Source organism: Oncorhynchus gorbuscha, linkage group LG19, assembly GCF_021184085.1.
Source record: "Oncorhynchus gorbuscha isolate QuinsamMale2020 ecotype Even-year linkage group LG19, OgorEven_v1.0, whole genome shotgun sequence".
In the NCBI taxonomy this organism is placed as follows: Eukaryota; Metazoa; Chordata; class Actinopteri; order Salmoniformes; family Salmonidae; genus Oncorhynchus; species Oncorhynchus gorbuscha.
In genome coordinates, this window is record NC_060191.1 from 70,394,033 (window position 1) to 70,404,265 (window position 10,233).

Genomic DNA, 10,233 nt, shown 5'->3' on the forward strand with positions numbered 1-10,233 from the left:
TTTGATTGAGCGATATATTCCGCTAAGCTATTTAATTTCCCATACTTTTATTATTTTGTAAACGATCAATTATTCTCGCCCACTCCTGTCCTCCGAAATGGCATCAAATTACTTTTTTTTTTTCACTTCCGCATTTTCGGGAAAAAGCGCAGAACTGAGAAGCGCAAGGATAAGGACGTAGCGCCATCTGCTGGGTGTTATGCCGCGGTGTGATACATCTAGTCAAATACAATTGTATTATTTTGTCACATGCATTGAATACAACTGGTGTAGACTAACGTGAAATGCTCCCTTACGAGCCCTTCAACAATGCAGAGTTTAAAAATAAAACAGTAACACAAGAGGTATAAAATACACAAGAATCGGGTGATTCTGCAACTACGGGCACTTCCATGTCCTCGGGTCAATTTTGGGGATTTTGTCAAAAATAAAGCAAATACAAGTACTTGTATGTTAAGTTCATACTGGAATCACCCCATACGTCTTTAAACACCTCTCTATCAAGTATTTGAGCTACTTTTCAGATGCATTTTATACCCCCATTCACTATTTTTCCCTTGTCCTTGTCCCCCGACCCAGACCCAGACTTTTAAGCTTCTACTATTTATTTTCTATTAGAAAACATTAATAATTACACATTATATAATGTTATGTACTACAGAAAGAGTCAATAAAATCAAATCTATATCAATATTTATTGTGAGTATTCCCTTTTCTATGTTTTTATGAACACAAAATATACCTGTCCTTTGGGATGGGTGTCATTTCCTTTTCTATGTTTTTATTAACACAAAATATACCTGTCCTTTGGGAGGGGTGTCATTTACTTTTCTATGTTTTTATTAACACAAAATATACCTGTCCTTTGGGAGGGGTGTCATTTCCTTTTCTATATTTTTATTAACACAAAATATACCTGTCCTTTGGGAGGGGTGTCATTTACTTTTCTATGTTTTTATTAACACAAAATATACCTGTCCTTTGGGAGGGGTGTCATTTCCACCACTGAAGACAAATTCCTCATCAATAAAGTTTTTTTTCAAGAGAATGTTAATTTAGTTACCATGGAAACATATTGTGACCCAGACGCACATGGCAGCAGTGGACAGTTGTTCCAGATGTGATGTCCAGAAGTTTAAGAAAAGTCGAGGTAAATATTGTTTGTTTTTTATTGCTTTGTGTAGAGAATATTTTAATTATCAGTCATTTCCAAACAGGCTATAATTTCTTTATTTTATGGTAGAACTTTATAATTTAAAAATATATATATATTTTATGTATTTAGTGTAAACGATATGATAGCTGTAATACTAATCAAAGTATGCTAAGCTGTCTGTCAATTTTCTCCAGAAACTGTAGAAATGTAATTTCCGTCACAGTAATTTCTATCATAAACTTAAGTGTGGTGGAAATGACAGAAAGTGGTGGTAATGACACAAATCCATTATAAATCTTATTCCTTTTTTACTTTACTTTAAAACATTTTTAAAATTGACTTTAGGCGTATTTAATCATGTTTTAAATGAATTGAAACTATAAAATGCTCCAAGGTGTGACTTCCAACGAAGTCGTATTTGTCTTTATTGTTTAGAAGATGCCACATAAAACAGCACAGAGTTCACAGACATATAGAACCCAAATAAAAAAGTATCCTATATGATACCAGGAACATCTGCAAACAGACAGGGAGAGACACTGGAAGAGAAAAGAGAAGGGAGAAGTGAAATCTATCTCTGAGCTTACACAGCGAGAACAAAGAAACTAGAGATGTGAATGGAAATGGAACCAACGGAAAAGTAGACAGACTTTAAAGAGAACAGTTGCTATGGAAACCTACCTATCAGGCAACACACCACCTCAGTCATCAGATGGCTTGCAGCCAGAACGTGAGACCTATCTATCAGGCAACACACCACCTCAGTCATCAGATGGCTTGCAGCCAGAACGTGAGACCTATCTATCAGGCAACACACCACCTCAGTCATCAGATGGCTTGCAGCCAGAACGTGAGACCTATCTATCAGGCAACACACCACCTCAGTCATCAGATGGCTTGCAGCCAGAACGTGAGACCTATCTATCAGGCAACACACCACCTCAGTCATCAGATGGCTTGCAGCCAGAACGTGAGACCTCAGGCAACACACCACCTCAGTCATCAGATGGCTTCAGGCAGACACATCAGGCAACACCACCTCAGTCATCAGATGGCTTTGAGACCTATCTATCAGGCAACACACCACCTCAGTCATCAGATGGCTTGCAGCCAGACGTGAGACCTATCTATCAGGCAACACACCACCTCAGTCATCAGATGGCTTGCAGCCAGAACGTGAGACCTATCTATCAGGCAACACACCACCTCAGTCATCAGATGGCTTGCAGCCAGAACGTGAGACCTATCTATCAGGCAACACACCACCTCAGTCATCAGATGGCTTGCAGCCAGAACGTGAGACCTATCTATCAGGCAACACACCACCTCAGTCATCAGATGGCTTGCAGCCAGAACGTGAGACCTATGAGACCTATCTATCAGGCAACACACCACCTCAGTCATCAGATGGCTTGCAGCCAGAACGTGAGACCTATCTATCAGGCAACACACCACCTCAGTCATCAGATGGCTTGCAGCCAGAACGTGAGACCTATCTATCAGGCAACACACCACCTCAGTCATCAGATGGCTTGCAGCCAGAACGTGAGACCTATCTATCAGGCAACACACCACCTCAGTCATCAGATGGCTTGCAGCCAGAACGTGAGACCTATCTATCAGGCAACACACCACCTCAGTCATCAGATGGCTTGCAGCCAGAACGTGAGACCTATCTATCAGGCAACACACCACCTCAGTCATCAGATGGCTTGCAGCCAGAACGTGAGACCTATCTATCAGGCAACACACCACCTCAGTCATCAGATGGCTTGCAGCCAGAACGTGAGACCTATCTATCAGGCAACACACCACCTCAGTCATCAGATGGCTTGCAGCCAGAACGTGAGACCTATCTATCAGGCAACACACCACCTCAGTCATCAGATGGCTTGCAGCCAGAACGTGAGACCTATCTATCAGGCAACACACCACCTCAGTCATCAGATGGCTTGCAGCCAGAACGTGAGACCTATCTATCAGGCAACACACCACCTCAGTCATCAGATGGCTTGCAGCCAGAACGTGAGACCTATCTATCAGGCAACACACCACCTCAGTCATCAGATGGCTTGCGTGAGACCTATCTATCAAAGAACCTATCTATCAGGCAACACACCACCTCAGTCATCAGATGGCTTGCAGCAGAACGTGAGACCTATCTATCAGGCAACACACCACCTGTCATCAGATGGCTTGCAGCCAGAATGAGACCTATCTATCAGGCAACACACCACCTCAGTCATCAGATGGCTTGCAGCCAGAACGTGAGACCTATCTATCAGGCAACACACCACCTCAGTCATCAGATGGCTTGCAGCCAGAACGTGAGACCTATCTATCAGGCAACACACCACCTCAGTCATCAGATGGCTTGCAGCCAGAACGTGAGACCTATCTATCAGGCAACACACCACCTCAGTCATCAGATGGCTTGCAGCCAGAACGTGAGACCTATCTATCAGGCAACACACCACCTCAGTCATCAGATGGCTTGCAGCCAGAACGTGAGACCTATCTATCAGGCAACACACCACCTCAGTCATCAGATGGCTTGCAGCCAGAACGTGAGACCTATCTATCAGGCAACACACCACCTCAGTCATCAGATGGCTTGCAGCCAGAACGTGAGACCTATCTATCAGGCAACACACCACCTCAGTCATCAGATGGCTTGCAGCCAGAACGTGAGACCTATCTATCAGGCAACACACCACCTCAGTCATCAGATGGCTTGCAGCCAGAACGTGAGACCTATCTATCAGGCAACACACCACCTCAGTCATCAGATGGCTTGCAGCCAGAACGTGAGACCTATCTATCAGGCAACACACCACCTCAGTCATCAGATGGCTTGCAGCCAGAACGTGAGACCTATCTATCAGGCAACACACCACCTCAGTCATCAGATGGCTTGCAGCCAGAACGTGAGAATCTATCAGGCAACACACCACCTCAGTCATCAGATGGCTTGCAGCCAGAACGTGAGACCTATCTATCAGGCAACACACCACCTCAGTCATCAGATGGCTTGCAGCCAGAACGTGAGACCTATCTATCAGGCAACACACCACCTCAGTCATCAGATGGCTTGCAGCCAGAACGTGAGACCTATCTATCAGGCAACACACCACCTCAGTCATCAGATGGCTTGCAGCCAGAACGTGAGACCTATCTATCAGGCAACACACCACCTCAGTCATCAGATGGCTTGCAGCCAGAACGTGAGACCTATCTATCAGGCAACACACCACCTCAGTCATCAGATGGCTTGCAGCCAGAACGTGAGACCTATCTATCAGGCAACACACCACCTCAGTCATCAGATGGCTTGCAGCCAGAACGTGAGACCTATCTATCAGGCAACACACCACCTCACCAGATGGCTTGCAGCCAGAACGTGAGACCTATCTATCAGGCAACACACCACCTCAGTCATCAGATGGCTTGCAGCCAGAACGTGAGACCTATCTATCAGGCAACACACCACCTCAGTCATCAGATGGCTTGCAGCCAGAACGTGAGACCTATCTATCAGGCAACACACCACCTCAGTCATCAGATGGCTTGCAGCCAGAACGTGAGACCTATCTATCAGGCAACACACCACCTCAGTCATCAGATGGCTTGCAGCCAGAACATGAGACCTATTCAGAAATTCAAATTTCCTACTGTGAATTCTCCAAAAGACCTCCTTGTTGGGTTGTCAAGCCAATAGTCCAGGATTGGGACACATGTCTCTGCAAAACCCACGCCAACCTCCAGTACATGGTGGACAAACTACAGCATCACATGTATATTGAGAAAGTTTTTGAGTCTTTGTGTTGTGAGAACCTTATTGGGTCTTTGTGCTGTGAGAACCTTATTGGGTCTTTGTGCTGTGAGAACCTTATTGAGTCTTTGTGCTGTGAGAACCTTATTGGGTCTTTGTGCTGTGAGAACCTTATTGGGTCTTTGTGCTGTGAGAACCTTATTGAGTCTTTGTGCTGTGAGAACCTTATTGGGTCTTTGTGCTGTGAGAACCTTATTGGGTCTTTGTGCTGTGAGAACCTTATTGAGTCTTTGTGCTGTGAGAACCTTATTGGGTCTTTGTGCTGTGAGAACCTTATTGGGTCTTTGTGCTGTGAGAACCTTATTGAGTCTTTGTGCTGTGAGAACCTTATTGGGTCTTTGTGCTGTCAGAACCCTATTGAGTCTTTGTGCTGTGAGAATCTTATTGAGTCTTTGTGCTGTGAGAACCTGATGAAGGAGTGCATGCACCCAGAGTGCTCCCTTTGTCAAGCTAAAGAGCTTAAAACATCTGACTTTGATGCTGGTGAGCAGACATGGTAGTTTGAGTGGAAAAACAAAGCTGAAGAGAGAGAGAAGAAAAACAAAGAGGGAAATATGGAGAAGTTCATTGTACATTTGAGAGTAAAAGAGAAGGTATGTGGCACACTGCAGATTCTACTGGAGGACTTCTCCATAGGATTGAAAGAGAAGGTATGTGGCACACTGCAGATTCTACTGGAGGACTTCTCCAACGGATTGAAAGAGAAGGTATGTGTCACACTGTAGATTCTACTGGAGGACTTCTCCAATGGATTGAAAGAGAAGGTATGTGGCACACTGTAGATTCTACTGGAGGACTTCTCCAACGGATTGAAAGAGAAGGTATGTGTCACACTGCAGATTCTACTGGAGGACTTCTCCAACGGATTGAAAGAGAAGGTATGTGGCTCACTGCAGATTCTACTGGAGGACTTCTCCATAGGATTGAAAGAGAAGGTATGTGTCACACTGCAGATTCTACTGGAGGACTTCTCCAACGGATTGAAAGAGAAGGTATGTGGCTCACTGCAGATTCTACTGGAGGACTTCTCCAACGGATTGAAAGAGAAGGTATGTGGCACACTGCAGATTCTACTGGAGGACTTCTCCAACGGATTGAAAGAGAAGGTATGTGGCTCACTGCAGATTCTACTGGAGGACTTCTCCAACGGATTGAAAGAGAAGGTATGTGGCTCACTGCAGATTCTACTGGAGGACTTCTCCATAGGATTGAAAGAGAAGGTATGTGGCTCACTGCAGATTCTACTGGAGGACTTCTCCATAGGATTGAAAGAGAAGGTATGTGTCACACTGCAGATTCTATTGGAGAACTTCTCCAACGGATTGAAAGAGAAGTCGGGGAAACACGTGTACAACATTCGACACCAATACTCCAAACTGAGAGAATTAAGAGACTCTGGGGAAAGAGGAGATCATTGTGCATATTGTCTTTGAACTGTTCAAGCAGTTCACTTTGGTGATTCTCACAAGCAGGTTGTAACAGCGTTCGTCTGTTGAAAGAAGAGAGTCGGACCGAAATGCAGCGTGTTGGTTACTCATGACTTTAATGAAAGAAACGCGGTACATGAAATAACTGATACTAAATACAAAAACAACAAACGGAACGTGAAACTTATTACAGCCTATCTGGTGACTACAACACAAAGACAGGAACAATCACCCACGAAATACAAAGCGAAACTAAATACGGTTCCCAATCAGAGACAACGATAAGCACCTGACTCTAATTGAGAATCGCCTCAGGCAGCCAAGCCTATACAACACCCCTAATCAGCCGCGATCCCAAATACTACAAACCCCAATACGAAAAACAACATATAAACCCATGTCACACCCTGGCCTGACCAAACATATAACAAAAACACAAAATACAATGACCAAGGCATGACACAGGTGACCCTCCACACCTGTATTGGATATACCACACATGATACAGTTTCACTGAGCTCTTCTATGAGGCATGACCCCTCTGCTATCTGAGCCCATCTCTCAAAAACACTGGCCTACTTCCTTGAGTTCTGCCCATCGGCTACTGCTGTACACTTTGTGAGTGATGGGCCTTACAACCCAGTATAGGTCTGAAATGTTCTACAATGGTTGTTGTTCAAAATGTTTGCGATAAAATATTGTTTTCATACTGTTTAAAAAAAAATGTTTTGACATAGATGTCATTTCCATCACAAGCCATATTTTTGAGGTAAATTAGTATATTATGTATAATTTACATACATTTATTTGTTTTAGATATGGAAATCATATGGTTGTTGTCATAATCTCACTAAAAGGTTGGGTGGAAATGTGGTATTTTTCCTGATAAATAAATGTTTTCAGCTCTTCACCAAGGCAAGTTCATACTGTCAGGCGTCGTGTTGAATTATTCACATTAGGAAAACCTTAAAAATCACTTTAAATAATAATCAATACATGTACAAATGTATAAGAAATATGTTATAAATCAATTGTACGATATTTCATTATTAAATAAAATGGATGTTTAATGACATGATGGAAATGACATTTGTCTATGGCTGTCTGGGAAAATGACAAAAATATATAAATTCCTGAATAGTACGATCGCAGCCATTATCAGATATAGTTCATAGACAAAATCAAAGACAAGTACAATACTGGTAAAAATGGTGTTTGAATAAGTTTTAATTTCTGAAAGTTTGCACAGTCAAAGAGCCCGAAGTTGCATAATCACCTGGCTATATACAGGAAGTACCAGTACCAGATCAACGTGGAGCTATATACATGAAGTACCTGTACCAGATCAATGTGCTGCTATATACAGGAAGTACCAGTACCAGATCAATGTAGAGCTATATACAGGAAGTACCAGTACCACATCAATGTGGAGCTATATACAGGAAGTATCAGATCAATGTAGAGCTATATACAGGGATTACCAGATCAATGTGCTGCTATATACAGGAAGTACCAGTACCAGATCAATGTGGAGCTATATACAGGGAGAACCAGTACCAGATCAATGTGGAGCTATATACAGGGAGTACCAGTACCAGATCAATGTGGAGCTATATACAGGGAGAACCAGATCAATGTGGAGCTATATACAGGAAGTACCAGTACCAGATCAATGTGGAGCTATATACAGGGAGTACCAGTACCAGATCAATGTTGAGCTATATACAGGAAGTACCAGTACCAGATCAATGTAGAGCTATATACAGGAAGTATCAGATCAATGTGCAGCTATATACAGGAAGTATCAGATCAATGTTGAGCTATATACAGGAAGTACCAGTACCAGATCAATGTTGAACTATATACAGGAAGTATCAGATCAATGTTGAGCTATATACAGGAAGTACCAGTACCAGATCAATGTTGAGCTATATACAGGAAGTACCAGTACCAGATCAATGTTGAACTATATACAGGAAGTACCTGTACCAGATCAATGTGCTGCTATATACAGGAAGTACCAGTACCAGATCAATGTTGAACTATATACAGGAAGTACCAGTACCAGATAAATGTAATATATAATAATAATAATATAATAATAATATAATAATATAATAATATAATAATAATATATAATAATATATGCCATTTAGCAGACGCTTTTATCCAAAGCGACTTACAGTCATGTGTGCATACATTCTACGTATGGGTGGTCCCGGGAATCGAACCCACTACCCTGGCGTTACAAGCGCCATGCTCTACCAACTGAGCTACAGAAGGACCACATATACAGGAAGTACCAGTACCAGATCAATGTGGAGCTATATACAGGAAGTACCAGTACCAGATCAATGTTGAACTATATACAGGAAGTACCTGTACCAGATCAATGTGGATCTATATACAGGAAGTATCAGTACCAGATCAATGTGCTGCTATATACAGGAAGTACCAGTATCAGATCAATGTGGAGCAATTTTTTGGGCCTTCCTCTGACACCGCCTAATATAGAGTTCATGGATGGCAGGGAGCTTGGCCCCAGTGGTGTACTGGGCTGTCTGTACCACCCTTTGTAGTGCTTTGCAGTCAAAGGCGATGCATTTGCCATACCAAGTGGTGATGCAGCCAGTCAAGATGCTCTCGACTGGTGCAGCTATTTCAGTCTCCTGAGGTGCCATGCCCACTGGGTGGGTGTTTGTGGACCATGTTAGGTCTTCAGTGATGTGGACGCCAAGGAACTTGAAGCACTCGACCAGCTCCACAGGTGCCCCGTCGATGTGGATGGGGGTCTGCTCTCCCCTCTTTCTCCTATAGTCAACGATCAGCTACTTGGTCTTAGTGACATTGAGGGAAAGGTTATTCTCCTGGCACAAAACTGCTAAGTCTCTGACCTTCTCGCTGTAAGCTGGCTCATCTGCGTTGGTAATCAGGCCTACCACCGCCATGTCATCAGCAAACTTAATGATGTTGTTGGAGTCGTGCGCGGCCACACTGTCGTGGATGAACAGAGAGTACAGGAGGGGACTAAGCACACACCCCTGAGGGACCCCAGTGTTGAGGGTCAGCGTGGCCGAGGTGTTGTTGTCTACCCTCACCATCTGGGGCCGGCCCGTCAGGAAGATCCAGTTGTAGAAGGAGGAGTTCAGTCCCAGGGTCCCTAGCTTGGTGATAAACTTGGAGGGGATTATGGTGTTGAACGCTGAGCCCTAATCAGTGAACAGAATTCTCACATAGTGATCTCTCTTCTTGTCCATGTGGGAGTGGGCAGTGTGGAATTTCATCATCTGTGGATCTCTTGGGGCGGTAAACAAATTGAAATGGGTCTAGGGTGTCTGCGATGATGGTGTTGATGTGTGTCATGACCAGTCTTTCATAGCACTTCATAGTTATTGACGTGAGTGCAACAGGGCGATTGTCATTTAGGCAGGTTACCTTGGGAACAGGGACTGAATTGGTCAGCGTGAAACATGTTGAGATTACAGACTTGGGACAAGGAGAGATTGAAAATGCCTGTGAAGACACTTGCCAGCTGGTCTGCTCCTGCTTTGAGAACACGCCCTGGTATCTGATTGTTAAACAGCCTACAGACAGCGAGTGTGAGGCAGTTGTTCCAGCCCAACTGATTTATTTACGGTGCATTCTATTATATTTTGTAAAAAACGTTATTTGTCCATTAAAATAATGAGTTGTTTCATTGGATTAACTATCTTTGCTTCGTCTCGTAGAAGGAGCTACGGCTACATAAGAACTATGTGGCCTTACGGCAGAACCGAACCAGACCAGAACATGCTGAAACAACTTTTTAGGGTCCAAGT

General features: G+C 43.5%; 1 protein-coding gene across 1 annotated transcript in view; it reads right to left on the reverse strand.

Annotated features, from left to right (window-relative positions):
- Positions 1–116, reverse strand: part of LOC124005154 (lysosomal amino acid transporter 1 homolog) — a 14,370-nt gene extending 14,254 nt beyond the window's left edge. Inside the window, exon 1 of the mRNA XM_046314141.1 lies at positions 1–116. This exon is cut by the window's left edge and continues 72 nt beyond it. The gene's annotated coding sequence lies outside the window, so the exon portion shown is untranslated.
- Between the last annotated feature and the right edge of the window lie 10,117 nt (positions 117–10,233).